This window comes from Asterias rubens, chromosome 11 (genome assembly GCF_902459465.1).
Source record: "Asterias rubens chromosome 11, eAstRub1.3, whole genome shotgun sequence".
NCBI classification, from domain to species: domain Eukaryota; kingdom Metazoa; phylum Echinodermata; class Asteroidea; order Forcipulatida; family Asteriidae; genus Asterias; species Asterias rubens.
The window spans coordinates 6,214,267-6,232,009 of NC_047072.1; the positions used below are offsets into that span (position 1 = coordinate 6,214,267).

Here is a 17,743-nt window from a genome sequence, read left to right on the forward strand (position 1 = left end):
ACCCGAAACGAGAACTTGATATTCAGAGTTCGTTCCTTCAAACCAGAAAGTTCATATAGGCCTACTTGTCAGACATGTTTAATTAAAACAATTTTTAGTTGTCTTAAAGCAATAACTAATGACCCAACAGTTACAACTGAGCAAGTGTGGACCTGTTCGTTTGTTTTGCATCTGATGACTCGTTTGTTGTTTAATGTCCCCTTGAACTGTGTAAAAGGTGAGGCCTAATAGATCGTCTTTGCTTATAGTCACTATAACTACACTTGTTGAAACAATATTCGTGCCAGACAGTGCATTTTTACCCTACTTCTCTACTACTAGCTGCATACTAATGAGCGTTTCAATTACCACGCGCCCTGTTCTATTTTTAAACGGGAGTTGTTTGCCCGCCGAGTAGTCATGCACAAGAGTTCAAAGGTGACTTTTTTTGGTGGCACGAGTTTGTAGTCTGCTCAATGACGCCTGCTTCTTAGGCTCTGGACACGTTTGGTATTATCAAAGGCCAGTATTCTGTGTTCAAAAATGTATGCATAACATACCTGTAAAAATTTTGCCTCAATGGCTGTCTAATTTGCAAGAGAATAACGAAAGAAAACAATACCACGGTTTATCAACCATGTTTTTAAGATGCGTAAACTTTCATGGTTTATGAACCATGATTTGTAATGTTTATTGCATGTTCATGGTTTGTAAACCATAAACTTTACACACAACAAATACTACTGGTATGTAAACCATAAAAAAAAAGATTTTGCAACACTTTATGGTTTTTATCTGGTAAAAACATGTCAAACAATTAGTTGACAGACGGCGCCCCATACTTCTTCACCAAATATGAACATTTGTAAAACTTTACAACTACACATATGAAAACTACTGTGAATTTCCAATATTCTTCAAAGGTGACATCTTTTAAAATTACAAGGATAACGGGAAATGAGTTCATTTTCAATAAATCTACATGGCAGACGGTATTATTTTGTGTCAAGATATGCAAATAGCAGAAATGACTGACAGCTCGGAATGTGTCGTCACAAAACCCTCCATTAAACACGCCCTTTCGGGATACAAAATGGCGATTTTGCAGTTCAAGCAGAAGGTAAGGAGGAATTATTTTGATACAAAAGTCGCATTAATTTGACCCATACCACCTGGAAACCCGTGGAAATTAAACCTAATGTGTCCTACCCAAACCTGAGCTCAGTTTTCCCGGTAAAAGTTGGCTTCAAAAGCCAAATAATTTCAACATTTGTTGCACCTTCCCCTGGAGGCTTTGCTTTTTTGTGGATAAATGGCACATGCGGCATACAGGTAGCCTTACGTGGTAAACACCTACTCCTAGAACTATTTCGGGTTCGTCAGACGATAGCCGGACGAAACCGAAAAAGTTCTAGGAGTAGTAAACACCTAGCCCCGTACTCCTTTTATAAACAATAATATAATAAACGGAAGCCTATATTAATTATGAACAATGGTCGGCCTTAGCATGCTTAGGCCTAAAGGTTTGTTGTCAGTAGGGATGGCAACCAGAATTTCAATGTTTGTTCTATAGCTTTGAAATGTGGCTAGTATGAAAGAATTCAGTAAATGGAGTTATTTGGTGGTTGTTTGAAGAAAATCGGTCAAGGGGTTCCAGAGTTGTGGTTATTTAGTGTCAAGTTCAGAGTCGTGGTCGTTGCCTAGCAACTAAAGTAAACAACAAACAAACAAATAACAATTTTAATAAAATCCTAATTAACAAATTAGACTTTTTAGTTACACAAAACTGAAATATTCTGGTTCCAGGCAAAAAGTGTTATGAGAACTGAAGAAAAAAACCAATTTGATTGCGTGGATTTTGAATTAACAGACCTCAAAAATGGACTCAAAGTCCCCAGGGATTACTCAAAGTGCATATCTTGATCTTTCGTATAAACAAATAAACAATGAATAAACAACAGTTCTCAGAAGAGCATATCTCAAAAAGTAATTGACTGGCCACCTTCATTTTTGGACTAGGGGTAGAAAAGTGGGATGCATTTGAGGTTACTTAATGACAACTAAAAATTCCCATGAACTTAATTATTGTTATTTTTGAAAATATGCAAATTAGGCCTAATTACCCGTGTAATCTGACTCCCCGCTGAGATAAACAAACAGCGAATATACCTTGCATTTTCAAAAGTGCATATCTCTAAAAGGAAATCTCTAACCAGCTTCATATTTGGACAAGGGATAGAAAAGGGAGATGCCATTAAGGTTTTTAAACAACAATAACAAAATTCCCTTATCTAAATAATTTTTTTTCTTGTTCAAAATATGCAAATCATGCTAATTATCTGTATTTTGACACCTGCCAGATATAATGAATTAACTCGTGTTTTCAAAAGCGCATAGCTCAAAAAGTAAATATCTGATCACCTTCATTTTTGGACAAGGATTAGAAAAGTAAGATGCCTTTAAGGTTATTAAACAACAAAAACATAATTCTCATTATCTTAATTATTGTTATTTTTCAAAATATGCAAATTGAGCCTAATTGCCCGTAATTTGACACCTGCTGTGTAAAACTAATAAATAATGTCGCATTTTCAATTACAACCTCATCTACTTCACCAGCTTTCATACGGTTCAAATCACTCACACCAATGCTCACCTCATCACAAAAGTACTGCAAACTAGCCATTAGTAATTATCACAAAGGTAACACAACAGAACTTCTCAATAGGAATGCTCAAAAATGATAACACCTGTTAGTATGTGCCGAGTAATATTAAAATGAACAATAACAATAAAAGTTATCAAAAAGTCAATATTTAATTGTCAAAACTGCCAAATAAAAAAAGCTAAGTAACACACCTAGACTAGAGTAAATGTTAAGTTGAACAATACTTAAATACTTAACTGAGTAGGACTAAATGTTAAATTAACTTCTCAAAAGTCAAATATTTAATTGTGAAAAATGTCAAGAAGAGGTAAATAACACAACAAAGTTAATGTTAAATTCAACTTCTCAAAAGGTCAATATTTAAAATAATGTGAAAATTTCAAAAACACAGCTATATCAACATCATACATGAACACAACAGAGTAAATGTTAAAATGAACAACTTCTCAAAATGTAAAAAATGTCAAACAACAAAGATAAATAACAGAGTAAATGTTTAATTGAAAGATAACAATAAAACTTAATAATATTTAGTCAAAAATCAAGTAACAAAGCTAAGTTGCAGAATAAAATGTGTGAAATTGGAGATTAGAAAGTTTGCAATTTAAACTGCTGAATATGGATCACCGAAATCCGAAGAAAAAAAAACAATTTTGACGGACGAAAAACAAGTTCAATTTCTTTTTTACGAAAATAATGTGAATATTCTTTGTCAACAAACAAAAGTTCTCTCTAAAAAGTTCAAATTTCCCGCAAATATTCTGCACTTTGATCAATAAACACTTGCAATTCTCAATACACGTCCGCTCTTCACGAATGAATAATGGAGTGTAAACAAATATAAGACCCACGCGGCGCAGTAACTGCCATTTTGCAGCTTCATTGCGCAAGTCTGGTTTCGGCGCGATGACGTCACCATGTACACTGCGCTGTAGTGGGATTTATGAATGACTCTTTACGAGAGGTCAAAACTAGACATCTAGCTCTGTACACAACCTTGCAACCGAATAGCTACAGATTCTTGAGCGACCCCTCATGGAAAAGGCGCTGTAGCTGAAAACCGCCTCGTTCCTCAACTTAGCTACGGCCACCATTTTGTAGAATAGAACACGGTCTTTCGTTTGGTATGCGTCGCGATGGTGAGCTAAGTCGCGATCGTTAAAATCCCCTTCAACAAACATTTTAATATTGTTTCAATAGTTTAAGATTAATTATGGCAAAGTGGACTTAGCCATAATTAAAAAGCCTAACATCTAAGCTTCATTTTAAGGGGTATTTCGATATTTTTGGACGTATTTACGGCCGTACGACAGCCCAAAGAAAAACTTCATCACGCATGGCAATTCAGGGACAAGAAATGAACTGCGCGCTGACGGGGTGCGAATTAACGAAAAGTACGGATTTTTTCTTCTCTTTTCTCGGAAAGTAAATTTCTAATTATTCTAACATTTTGTCAAGTACTAGAAAACGAATTTCTCAAAAGTTTTACATTATTAACATACTTTTATTCTACACCATTTCGTAAAAAAAAATTTTTGGAACTGAAATATGACACCGTCGCAAATTAAAACTTCGTCAAATTGTTCGCCAGTCACGTGACCGGGCGACGTCCCTATTGTCAGTGTTGATCTTATTTATTCGTTGGTATATATGGGGAGGAGGAGCTGCATAACTTGGAAAATTCGTGGGGGATTCGATGGATAGTGCCAAAGTAGACTTAGCCCCACTTTGTGTGGCCAAGGCTACACAAGTGGGGCTAAAGTATACTCAGTTGGATACCCAGTGACCAGTTGGGGTCCTATACTCCCCTTTTAAATATTGTTGAATTCCTTGTCATTCAAGGACTACTGATGAGTCTAGCTTGTCACATAAAATGTTTTTGATTACTTCAAAATCAAGTCACCATTACTCCCATTAGATTACTTTCCTCAGAAGATCTCATTTATTTCTTAAAGGCACATGGATGGACACTATTGGTAATTACTCAAAATAATTACTACCATAAAACCTTACTTGGTGATGAGTAATGGGGAGAGGTTGATAGTATAAAACATTGGGGGAAACGACTCCCTACCCTCTGAAGTAACATAGTTTTCGAGAAAGATAAGTTTCCACGAATTTGATTTTGATACCTCAGAATTAGAATTTGAGGTCTCAAAATCAAGCATCTGAAAGCACAAAACTTTGGTGACAAGGTTGTTTTTTCTTCCTTTATTATCTCATAACTTCAACAACCATGCCAATTGAGTTCAAATTTTCACAGGTTTGTTTTTTTGTTCATATGTTGAGATACACCAAGTGAGAAGACTGGTCTTTGACAATTACCAATAGTGTCCAGAGTCTTTAATCATTATGCATTTCATTCTCACGCAGTGATCTCGACGAGCCTATATCAGAGAGTGTGAGATAGCAACTTCACCACACATGGATGTCACACTGGCCTCACCATTCTAATTGTCTTGTTGGATCTGAGACATCACCAAGTGTTACCTGAGCTTTCATCCAGATGAAAGTCGTACTGTGTAAATGTCACCAAAGACCCTCCTAATGTGACATCAATCTTCAACATGAATCTTAGCAGGTGAGTTACGAATCTAATGAGCATTAATTCTTTTGTGGTTTTAAATCAATACCTCTGATGGGCGTACCAATGGAAACACTATCCGTAAAAGTACCAAATGAACCGATCTTGAACCATGAAGGAATTTCATTCGTTAAAGTCAAAGGGATTTTCAAATGAAAGATCTCCTTTTCCAATGAAAAATTCAAGCTCAGGTCAGCCTAACTCATGTTTATGAACGTTGGCAGGCCTGATACTTCTCTGTGGCAACAGCGATTGCCTCCGTGCCCCCTGGTCATTGCCTTGGTGTCCCTGAAATGCTACAGTAGAATTTTACAATTTCAGCATAGAGTGCCCTTTACCAAGGAGAAAATGCCTTGGTGCCCTTGTCCTTTCCAAAGCAAAGATATAAGCCTGTGTTGGTGTTTGATGAAATTATTGAGAGCTGTCAAGTTTCCAAAGATCTTTGCCAGCGAGTAAAATACAAGTTATTCCATCCATGGGTAGTAAACCACATAGACAGGTTTAACACTGACAAGACTTGCTCTGAAACCAAGAAACTTTGTCGAGATTTCATTTTTTGTTTAATAGAATCAGAGGATCCGAGAGCAATTTTCTTCCCAATTAAGTGTAACAGTTAGGTTACAAAAGATAAGCAAACAGTGCAATATAGCGATGTTGCTGCCACTCTTTGAATGGAGTGAAGAAGAGTTGTTCCATATTATATGTTTGTACAATTGTTGTCCAATAACCTGTTTATACCTTACAGCCAGCTTTCTACCATCTCAGTAAGGGGTGAGTTTAAGATGTAGTCTGATAGAGGAAATTGTTGAAATAATATGTAATGATGGAGTTTAACTTGGTTCAGTTCAAGAGTAACATTAACCGCATCATCTGTTGTTAAATTATTGTAAAATCAAAACAGACTTCAATTATCACAGTGTAGGTGACCCAATTGAGGTTGGTATCCATTTGAAATGTATTTTATACGAGTAAAGATTTTGTTATCTTTCTTGGTTTATTAAATTCAATGAGGTTGTCATCAAATTCAAATTGCTTTAAAAATTAAAAATTAAATACATAAACTATCTAAATATAGGGGGCTATAGTGCATGTTTGCTATCACAGAAAGTTAAACAATGCAAATTAATTTTTTTAACTTCAACAATCACAGTTCATCACCAGAACTGAACTTTTTATGTAGCATTCGAATTACATTAGTATAGGCAACTCGATTAGTATCTTGAGGTACTACTTGACATACTTGAGGTACTACTTGAATGATGGGTTCACATTTTGTGCTCACAGTTTATGTTCCGAACATAATTTAAGTGAATTACTGATCAACAACAGTATTTTCATACATTTATACGCCATGTCTTTCTCCAGTCTTAGACTGACAAATGAAACTCATCGTAAAAATTTACTTATCGTTCCTCATTATGAAAATGTGTTCCCCATTATGTTAAATATAATTCTAATTAGTTTCCAGTTGCAAGTGTCAGCAGCTCTGCTATAAGGTCTAATTATCATATTTTTTTCTCCATCATTTGTTATTTCTATTTAACAAGAAGTGTGACACCTCTGCCTTGGTCCAAATTTGTCAAACATTTATGTGCAAGGTCATAAGACATAGATTGAAAAATGAAGCTCATATTGCTCATTAGGTCTTGGCATCCTCTTTTTCATCTAGTTATTCTACTTTCGATAAGCATAATTATGCCTTGGTCTTCTTTTATGAGCAAGGTCATGAGACATACAGTGGAAAATGAAGCTCATTGGTTATTAGTAGGTCTTGGCATCCTCTTTTTCATCTAATTGTTCTACTTTTCAAGAAGTATAGTTATGTCTTGGTCTTCTTGGTCAAAACATGTCAAACATGAGCAAGGTCATGAGACATACACTGGAAAATGAAGTTCATATTGGTACTCGCTTTCTTTCATCTATTTATATTCTACCTTGCAAGAAGTATATAACTACACCATGGTCTTCTTTGGTACAAACATTAATATGTCATGAGATATACATTGTAGACTGACAATCTTATAGTCTTATTGGTTATTTTGTCTTTGCAGTCTCTGTCTTTCATCTATTTGATCTACCTTACAAGAAGTATAATTACACCATGGTCTTCTTTGGTACAAACATTAATATGTCATGAGATATACATTGTAGACTGACAATCTTATAGTCTTATTGGTTATTTTATCTTTGCAGTCTCTGTCTTTCATCTATTTGATCTACCTTACAAGAAGTATAATTACACCATGGTCTTCTTTGGTACAAACATTAATATGTCATGAGACATACTGTAGACTGACAAATGGAGCTCTTTTAGAAGTCTTATTGGTTATTTGGTCGTGGCAGTCTCTGTCTTTCATCTATTTATTACAAGAAGTATAACTACACCATGGTCTTCACGGTCCAAATGTCAAACATAGTTCTAATTAGCACTAGATTTGGCAGTTTGCATTTTGTCCTCATTGGTATACACACAATTTCAACACTAGTTGCCAAAATACTGGTTACTTTCCACTCATGGATGGTTGATTCCAGTTGTTACCATGGCAATGACAGTGCTATCATTCCTTCGGTTAAAACTCTACATTCAACCTCTAACAGCTCCTTTGTTTCTATACTTTTTTCTTATAAATCTGTTGGCATGTTGAGACACTGCTCTTCATTCAACCTCCAACAGCTCCTTTGTTTCTATACTTTCTTCCTTATAAATCTGGTAGAATGTTGAGACACTGCTCTTCATTCAACCTCCAACAGCTCCTTTGTTTCTATGCTTTCTTCCTTATAAATTTGGTAGAATGTTGAGACACTGCTCTTCATTCAACCTCCAACAGCTCCTTTGTTTCTATACTTTCTTCCTTATAAATCTGGTAGAATGTTGAGGCACTACTCTTCATTTCACTCCCAACACCACCTAAAATTATCTGCCTAACTAAGTTTCTAAAAATGTATCTGCTATGAATATGCTTATTCTCCTCCGAAACTTTTTTATTTTGTGTCTCGCTAAGAATTATAGCACCAAATTTCAACGCCATGTATATAATTTCCACGTCATAATCGCCCATGCTCAGAGTTGACATTGCTATAGCTTTTGATATCTTGTGGCTTTTTTTGTAGTCATAAAAGGCTTTCAGCAAAAACAAAAATAAGACATTTAATTTAAAACAATTAATGTAAAAAATATGTATTTAAAATGGTTCCTCTAGCGGAGATAAAACTTTCTTCATCAAAAAGTTTATCTACGAATTATAAGATGTTTGCGAAAATATTTGTATAAACCCCAGATCTTATTCTCTTTTTGTTCATTATACAATTGATTCCATGATTCAAACTGAATTGTTTGGAGTTTTCTAAGTAGTGTTTGACTTTGAGTTTCTGTCATTGATTTTGGACAAGATTTAGATCAATTTGCTCTAAGACTAAGTAAGACTTATAATAATTGCAATTTGCTTCAGAGTTGCCTCTGTTCTATCCCCATCAGTGACAAACACAATTATTCGGCAGACAGATTTGTTTCTTTATACACTCTCATTGTGTAAACATCTTGTTGTCTGGGCCCAACTTCATAAAGCCTGTAAGCACAAAAATTTGCTTAGCATGAAATTTCTTCCTTGATAAAAACAAATTTCCACATGATTTTCTGGATAAGCAAAGGACAGCTGAATACCAGTAACAAGCAATGTGCAATGCATGAAAATTTGGTTGGTAATCCTGTTTTTATCAAGCAAGAAACTTCATGCTAAGCAAATTTTTGTGCTTACAGGCTTTATGAAATTGGGCCCTGATCCGTGGTTGTTCAGTCTAGCTGTGTTTCTGTATTGATTGGGAATTCATTGTGAGATAATATAAGGCTTGGTAATGTTTAGGAGATCATCAAAGAGAAAAACATCAAAATATTATGGAATGAAATGCTGTTTGAAAAACTGAAACTTGTTTCACTAGTCCTTTTCACTTTTTTGGCAAGAAAAAGGAACTGTAGTTAAAAATATGTACAAAACGTACATGTAACAACTCACCTTTTAAAACACTAATTCTGACATAATTATGTAAAAACACTCATTTGACTTACATGTTTACATGTAGGATTTATTTTTCTGAAAAAAAATGTGTTTTTGTTAAAATTAGAGGATTGGAGTAAGCACAATCCAAAGATTTACCATCCCTTTAATGTTGTTAATTTTTTTGGGTGGGGGTCGGGTGGATTGGACAAAAGCCTGTCCTCTTAAGTATGTACATTATGTTTGAACCAAACTCGGAAGTCAGATTGGACTTGAATTCTTGTGGTGAGGATCGTGAGAATAATAAGTCTGAAACCAGACTGCAAATCGAAAAGTTAAAGAAAACACACTAAAAACATTCAATCTTTTATTTGAGATGAATAAGTATACCAAAAACTTAAAATTTGAATAAATATTCTGAGTAATTCTAATTGATAAATGATGAATATTCCTGAATGTCAATACATAATAGAATCAATTCAGACTAAAATGAAATAGTATTGCCTTTGGAAGAAGACAAACCAATCAATGCAGGAAAATGGAATGAATCGATGAGCTTTGTCTTATATGTTCTTCTACATTTTCCATGTAAAGTAAACCAAAAATGACATAGATCATTAGTTTGCTGTGTTGCTCAGGCTGTATTTTCTTCAACTCCCCTGGGAATTATACCTGTGTTTGTGTATTTCTTCACAACTTGTTCATCAAACTGTGCAAATAAAACACAAATAAGATTGTGTAATGACATTCTGATAGCTAAATGAAAACTACACTTTTGGTTAAACTAAGTCTTGAAAGGTAAATTAAATGAAAGTTGTTGAAGTAATAAGGACACCATGTAGGTTGCAATATTAAGTATAATACATCTTCATGTCAGTGCTTCTTTATTGTCAAATAGACATGTTTTAATGCAATCAAGTGAATTATTCTAAAAGTTGTAGTTGGAGTCAACTTCAATGTTTAGGATAAACAGAATGGTGAACTTTTATTCATGATTGCCAAATGCATCAAATGCATCAATCATGTTCTATTAGAGTTTTGATATTATATGTAGTAGTATCAATCATGACACAATGCTTCTGTCAGTGCTTCTTTATTGACCTAATGGTCAAATAGACATGATCAAATAAACATCAGGGGCCAATTTCATAGAGCTGCTTAAGCAAAAAATTTGCTTAAGCACGAAAATAGCTCGCTTATTTTACACATGTTACTGGCCAAAATTTCCTGCCATATACATTGCTTACGACGTGTATTAAGCTGTTGTTAGCATTACAATTGAGTGGAGTCTTGGCCGGTAATATGATTTTACTAAGAAATGAATTTTTTGCTTAAGCAGCTCTACGAAGTTGGGCCCTGATCATTGCAATCAAATAAATTATTCTAAAAGTTGGAGTTGGAGTCAACTTCATTGTTTAGGATAAGTAGAATGGTGAACTTTATTGATGATTGCCAAATACATCAATCTTGGTCACATTCAGTCATGTTCTATAACAATTTCAATTATTAACCTAAAGTGTATGTTTTCTGCTAAATGCTTCTTCATGGCATGTTCAGTATTGTGGGGAAAAATGTAGAACGATTGAAAAAACTTAAGTTTTAGTTTCCAATTACTCTCCAAATGATATAGTGTTGAATTTGACCAGTTGTGGTTTGGTTTGAAGGACAATTTTTTACTGCAGTTATGAAATGAGATTCACTATTCAGAAGTTTTAGAAAGAAGACATAGAAACCATAGTTTGTCATGAGCTGAAACGTTTGTAGATGTGCAATAAGCAGCTTAAGAATCTTCAAAATACCTGATGTGTATTTGCAGTATATATCAATCATGAACGGAGTATTATTTCTGTAAAAGTTGTTGTAACTGTTGATTGTACATAGTCATGTACCATCACTCAACAAATGGCATGGTATAAAATGGACTTTGATTTTGAGGCAACTTTCGTCAGAGTGCTCCTTTGAATCATGAATGTGAAATAGTTAAAATCATAAGGGAACAGAAGAAACAGTAAGAGTGATGAGTTGACTAAAGTAAGATATTAAGAGCTGTCAATAACTGGACTTAGATTCTTGCAACGGTGGTCGTGAGATTAGTGAGTCCGACTCATGACTGCAATTAGACAACATCAAAAAGGAGATCATTATTGAAAGTGGTTCAGACTGGACTTGGATTCTTCCGGTGATGGCCGTAAGAGTAGTGAGTTCAAATCCTGACTGCTGTAATCTACATGAAAGGTTGCCTGAGCACAAAGTCATATTTACCATTGCCATGATCACTTCTCTCCAACTGAAATAATAAATTAATAACTCTGTCAGAACTGGCTTTTGTCTGTTTCTGGTATCATTAGAGTGGATCTGTGAAATATTGTTTCTTAAAGATCCATAAAGAACATTAAAAGTTTCTTGGAAAATGAAGGTTGAAAGAGTAGTTTCAGTGAAGACTTTTAAGAAGACTTATTGCACACAATGTTAAATTTGTCCTATGGTGGGGCGAGGCAGGGCGGGGGAGGTCAGGTACAAGTTAAACCTATGTATGTAAACAAATAATATCAAATGGTATTTTGAAGAAGTTTCCACTTTACAGTACATGCCATGAAACACAAAAAGTAATAATTATGAACCAAATTTAAAAGTAAAACAAAAACTATTATTTCTGAGGCAAGAACAAATCTTGCAAGTTTAAAATTATATCGTACATAAGTAAAACCATATCCCATTGAGTTCTCTTAATACAGTAGTCAAAATCAATCAAAGTTTTCCCGTAAAAAAGTTTATTTCATTTTTTGGGTCAAATAATTTTCTTATTAGCAGCTGTATAGGGTTAACATTTTACTCTGCCTCTGTTCAATTCTGAGAACTACACAGGAGAAAACAAATTATTGCAATAATTAAACAAAGTATTATTTGTGTGAATGAACAGTGAAACCCACAGCTGATTCTTAAATATGTTTTAATGCTATCCTGGTCACATGCTGCTTTAGGGACTTTGTAAGGGTAGCGGGTAGCAGGAGCTACTTCAGGATTGACACTCCTGCCCACGCAATGTTACAGGTCCACTTTCCCTCGGTGGTTCCACCTGGTTGGGCCCCTATACCCGGGGTTAAGGGTCGTTTGCGGTAACAACAATACGAACTGAGCAGAGAAAACATTTAGCTTTTGGAATGATGTAATGACGGACCATCCTTCAAATGAGATATTCAGACACATGGAGAACTAGAACAAAGTTACCACTGTCTGCTTCAACTTTTCCCAGAGATATGCATTCAAATGAGACAGTGAACATTACCTTCAGAACAAGTGAGATTTTGTGGAAGAGAAGATCGAGATTGACAAACCTGGAGAAGACTTACAACATACAGTATTGCAGTACTGAGGACATGCTGACACCAAGGACCCAGTCGTTACAAGACGCTTGAAACCAATGGAGGATGAATGTATTCATTGCTAATAGCGTATTGATTGCATCAAGATCCTTACAACCTGTTCATCAATCCTGCTCCCAATGCAGGCACTCTGATTTCAAGGAATGGAATCACATTCAACAACATTAACTAACCTGTTATCAATAACCACTGGAGACCCTTCAAAATGATTGAATACAGTTTGTTGATTTCAAGGAATGGAATCACATTCAACAACATCAACTAACCTGTTATCAATAACCACTGGAGACCCTTCAAAATGATTGAATACAGTTTGATGATTTCAAGGAATGGAATCGCATTCAACAACATCAACTAACCTGTTATCAATATCCACTGGAGACCCTTCAAAATGATTGAATACAGTTTGTTGATTTCAAGGAATGGAATCACATTCAACAACATCAACTAACCTGTTATCAATAACCACTGGAGACCCTTCAAAATGATTGAATACAGTTGGATGATTTCAAGGAATGGAATCACATTCAACAACATCAACTAACCTGTTATCAATATCCACTGGAGACCCTTCAAAATGATTGAATACAGTTTGTTGATTTCAAGGAATGGAATCACATTCAACAACATCAACTAACCTGTTATCAATGACCACTGGAGACCCTTCAAAATGATTGAATGCAGTTTGTTGAGTTAAAGGAATGGAATCACATTCAACAACATCAACTAACCTGTTATGGATAACCGCTGGAGACCCTTCAAAATGATTGAATACAGTTTGTTGATTTCAAGGAATGGAATCACATTCAACAACATCAACTAACCTGTTATGGATAACCACTGGAGACCCTTCAAAATGATTGAATACAGTTTGATGATTTCAAGGAATGGAATCACATTCAACATCAACTTGACTGTCGTCAATAACCACTGGACACCTTCAAAATGATTGAATACAGTTTGATGATTTCAAGGAATGGAATCACATTCAACAACATCAACTAACCTGTTATGATAACCACTGGAGACCCTTCAAAATGATTGAATACAGTTGGATGATTTCAAGGAATGGAATCACATTCAACAACATCAACTAACCTGTTATCAATATCCACTGGAGACCCTTCAAAATGATTGAATACAGTTTGTTGATTTCAAGGAATGGAATCACATTCAACAACATCAACTAACCTGTTATCAATGACCACTGGAGACCCTTCAAAATGATTGAATGCAGTTTGTTGAGTTAAAGGAATGGAATCACATTCAACAACATCAACTAACCTGTTATGGATAACCGCTGGAGACCCTTCAAAATGATTGAATACAGTTTGTTGATTTCAAGGAATGGAATCACATTCAACAACATCAACTAACCTGTTATGGATAACCACTGGAGACCCTTCAAAATGATTGAATACAGTTTGATGATTTCAAGGAATGGAATCACATTCAACATCAACTTGACTGTCGTCAATAACCACTGGACACCTTCAAAATGATTGAATACAGTTTGATGATTTCAAGGAATGGAAGCACATTCAACAACATCAACTAACCTGTTATCAATAACCACTGGATACCCCTTTAAAACGACAGATTGCAAAGACTAATTTCAAGGAATGGAATGACATTCAGCAACAAGAGAACTATTATCAATAGAGTTGAATGAAGATGAACTTATTGCACTCAGCCTCTCATCCCAGACAGCATTTCATTCCATCTGCTGATTCCAACTACATGTAACTATTGTATTATTAACTAATGCATGTGGCTAGGATAGCTGTATTTGTAAAGATGTACTCTAAATTTTAGTAGGGATTTAAACATTTGAAAATTTGTTATGCAAGTTTTCATTTGTTTTTCATTAAAAAGGGAAAGTACGTGTTCAAAGCAAAGTTAAGTAATTTTTATTTTAAATTATGTTTTTCATTGTATATATTTTTTATTCAAAAGATGTTTTAAAAACATTTTTAAACATGGCAATTTGAAAATCCTTCCAAAAACCACCACTGGACAGCCAGTATAAAATTAGCAACCAATATTTACATTCCAAAAGTACACGTGTACACTCCCTTTTAATGAGCATAATAAATTATAATTTGGATTTAGAGGTAGACTGAATAACATGGGTAAACCAAAGATTTTGTTTCATCCGGATGATATTTTTTGTCCAGAACTAATCCAGTAGTATATTTTTTGTTAACATTTTCCAAATTGTTTGCTTCTGCTGAAAATTGTATGTGACAACAAAAGGGAAACTGAATGCATCATGATCTTCATCATCCTTTTCATGACAGAAAACTAAAAGTTCATCCACGTTCTCTCTATTCAGTCCGGTGGCGCACATTGCGCTGCAGTGGTTATTACAGATCTACGCTCCATCTCGATCTGCTGCTGATCTTGATGCAGCTGCGATACCCTGTCCAGTGCAAGTCTTATTCTTATTGTCGCTCATCCAAGATGTCCTAAAAGTAGAAATTGTTTTGTACAAGAAAACAGATCATAAAAACCAAACACACCCATGAATTATTTGTGTCTATTCAACTTTTTCCCCTAGGTCACAGAAAGGTTTATTGGCGCTAATATAATAGTTACAATTTAGTTTCGAAAACAATTTTTATTTCTTCACCCACTTTGGAGTTATTTGCTTTTTATTTCTTGAGGCCGATAACCCACTGTGAAATCTCAAACAAACATTGGTTGGATTTCCAATCTCTTTGCAAGTAATTTTGGTTTTTCTTCTTCCCTCTCTTCAAACTTTCCTCTTCTCAAATGTTATGAACTTTGACCTAATTGTATACACCAAAGTTAACACGTCCAATGGGAGACTTTCTGGGACGATAGAGGGCAGCAGACTTACCGGGTAAATCCATTGTTCTCAGAATTATGAGCATGTTCAGAACTACCTAAACAATGGAAATTTACCCGGTATGTCTGCTGCCGCCTAGCGTTGGAAAGTCTCCTATTAGACATACATGTGAGGCATAGAAGAACATATATTTATCACTCATTTGATTTTGATTTACAAGGTCTCTGCAAACTCGAGAACTTTCTTTATTTTACCAACAGCGACATGTCAAAACAGAATACATCTCTTTTGAATTCACTTGTGTTTTTCATTGATAACGATTTGGGCTGGTGTACTTGGCTTTCTAATTCCTTGCATCCCCTTTTTCCTTTTCTTTCCTTGCTCTTTTCAAGTACAGCTTTTTCTTTTTCTCAAAATCAATGATTTTTGACCTTTATTGTGCGTTAGTGTCAGATGGTAAGAAGAACATGGTTGTTATTTTCCCACTTGATTTTTATTGATAAAACTTGGGACGATAATTTGATTTTCAGTTCCTTCTTCACCTTCTTGACCTCTCTCTCCTCGCTCTTTTCAAGTAGAGCGATTTCCACTTCTCAAATTCAAGGACCTTGGAACCAGTAATGTGCATGCCAATTAGGACATAATGGGATTGAAAGTCAAGTTGAAATGAAATTGCACTCGGGTGAATTTCATATTGAAGAGCTTTCATCTTTGGATTAAGCATAGATCACAAAACAAGGTACATGTACAATGAAACTAAGTTGAAATTCAGAGTTTCAGTTACTTTGGTGACATCTTGCCTTTCATCTCTACCCAGGAAGAAAACCCAGTATGCTTAAAAATGTGCATACTAATTAGGACAAAATGGCTTTTAAAGTAAAGTTGCAATGAACTTGCACTCAGGTGTTGAAGCACTTCCATTTTTTTTTTAAAGAGCATGGATCACAAAAATTAGCAATACTGAAACTAAGTTAAACTACTATTCATTTGTTTTATGATGGTCCATTTTGCCTTTCATCTCTTAAGGACCCTTAATAAGACATGAAATAGATTTCCAAATCTTACATGCATCTCCTGCTTTTCCACACTGTGTCATTCCTCTCTTTATATCAAAACTATTCTTCTCTGGTCTCAAAAAAGTAAAGTTGTTTTAAAATTTGGTTGTCATGAATGAGGTTTGAAGTCCAGGTTAATTATATTTGGATCACCAAAATGAACATCAATTAATGAACCTAAGTTGAGCACATTAACTGTCCAGACAGTGCCTTCTGTCCTCAATTCTAGTCCATTGTCTCCTGGTACCTCATAGGCAAGGTGATTTATGAATCATAATGAACTGCTGCAACCAATAAATCATACCCTTGAATTATTTTAAATGGATGTATTTGATTCAGCCAAGACAGGGTACATGGTTTCTACTAGATATTCACACACAACCAAGATACTGTCTAAGTTGACTTTACACTTGTCTGATTGCTGTATGAACATTTTGGAAGTAAAGATAATGTTTGGATCTCAGAAATGAACATCAATTGAAATGAACCTATAGTATAATCTCCTGGTACCTCAGATGGGAGGGTTTAGAAGATTCCATGCCTCAATTGGGTCGTTTATTAGGTCTAGAGTTATATGGTCATTGTATGCTTGATGCTATTTGGAAACTTAACTTCAGAAAATGCATATTGTTTAGAAATTACATGGTAAGGTGGATTTGAATCGCCCTGTAGGGCCAAGGCAGGGTACAGGATGTTAGATATTCAGAACCAAGATATTGTTATGGATGTAGTATGCATCACGCTCGTCCGATTGCTGAGTGAACAATTTGGAAGTAATGATAATGAATCCAACTTTGAAAAACACCTCAGTTAAGGAATTTGATCCTTTGTTCTCATCAAGTCTAATACATTGTGAAACAGCCAAAACTTGGCAGATGCCTGATAGTTGCTCAGTAAAAACAACAATAAATGTTCAACTTGCTGGAATAACTTTTCAAATGAGCAAACTCCAGTTCACAAAGAGTTATCAGATTGAGGTCAAATGTTGAACCAAACAAAAGTCTCGCCGTAATCCTGTACCCTGTCTTTCAAAGACTTCACAATCTTGAAAATCTAATGCATTTATTACTTTTTGCTTGCAGTGAGCTTTTGGGGTAGAGGTGATGGATCAGCAGCTGTGGATGGAACAACTCTTGATGATTGATGTCTCATCTCACTTGTCTGGATCTTCAGTGAGGTCTGCAACAGCCTCCTCAGTAAATCACAACAAGGCAATGGGAACCTGTTATGCAGTGTGTCATAATGGAAGAGCAAATCTATGGTAGTTGAA

General features: G+C 35.1%; 1 long non-coding RNA gene across 1 annotated transcript; it reads left to right on the top strand.

Moving 5' to 3' along the window:
* Positions 1-1,073: 1,073 nt before the first annotated feature.
* Positions 1,074-17,587, top strand: LOC117296466. The gene is made up of 3 exons (XR_004519765.1): positions 1,074-1,099; positions 5,021-5,228; positions 17,556-17,587. It is a non-coding gene; the product is annotated as an uncharacterized LOC117296466 (long non-coding RNA).
* Positions 17,588-17,743: the final 156 nt, after the last annotated feature.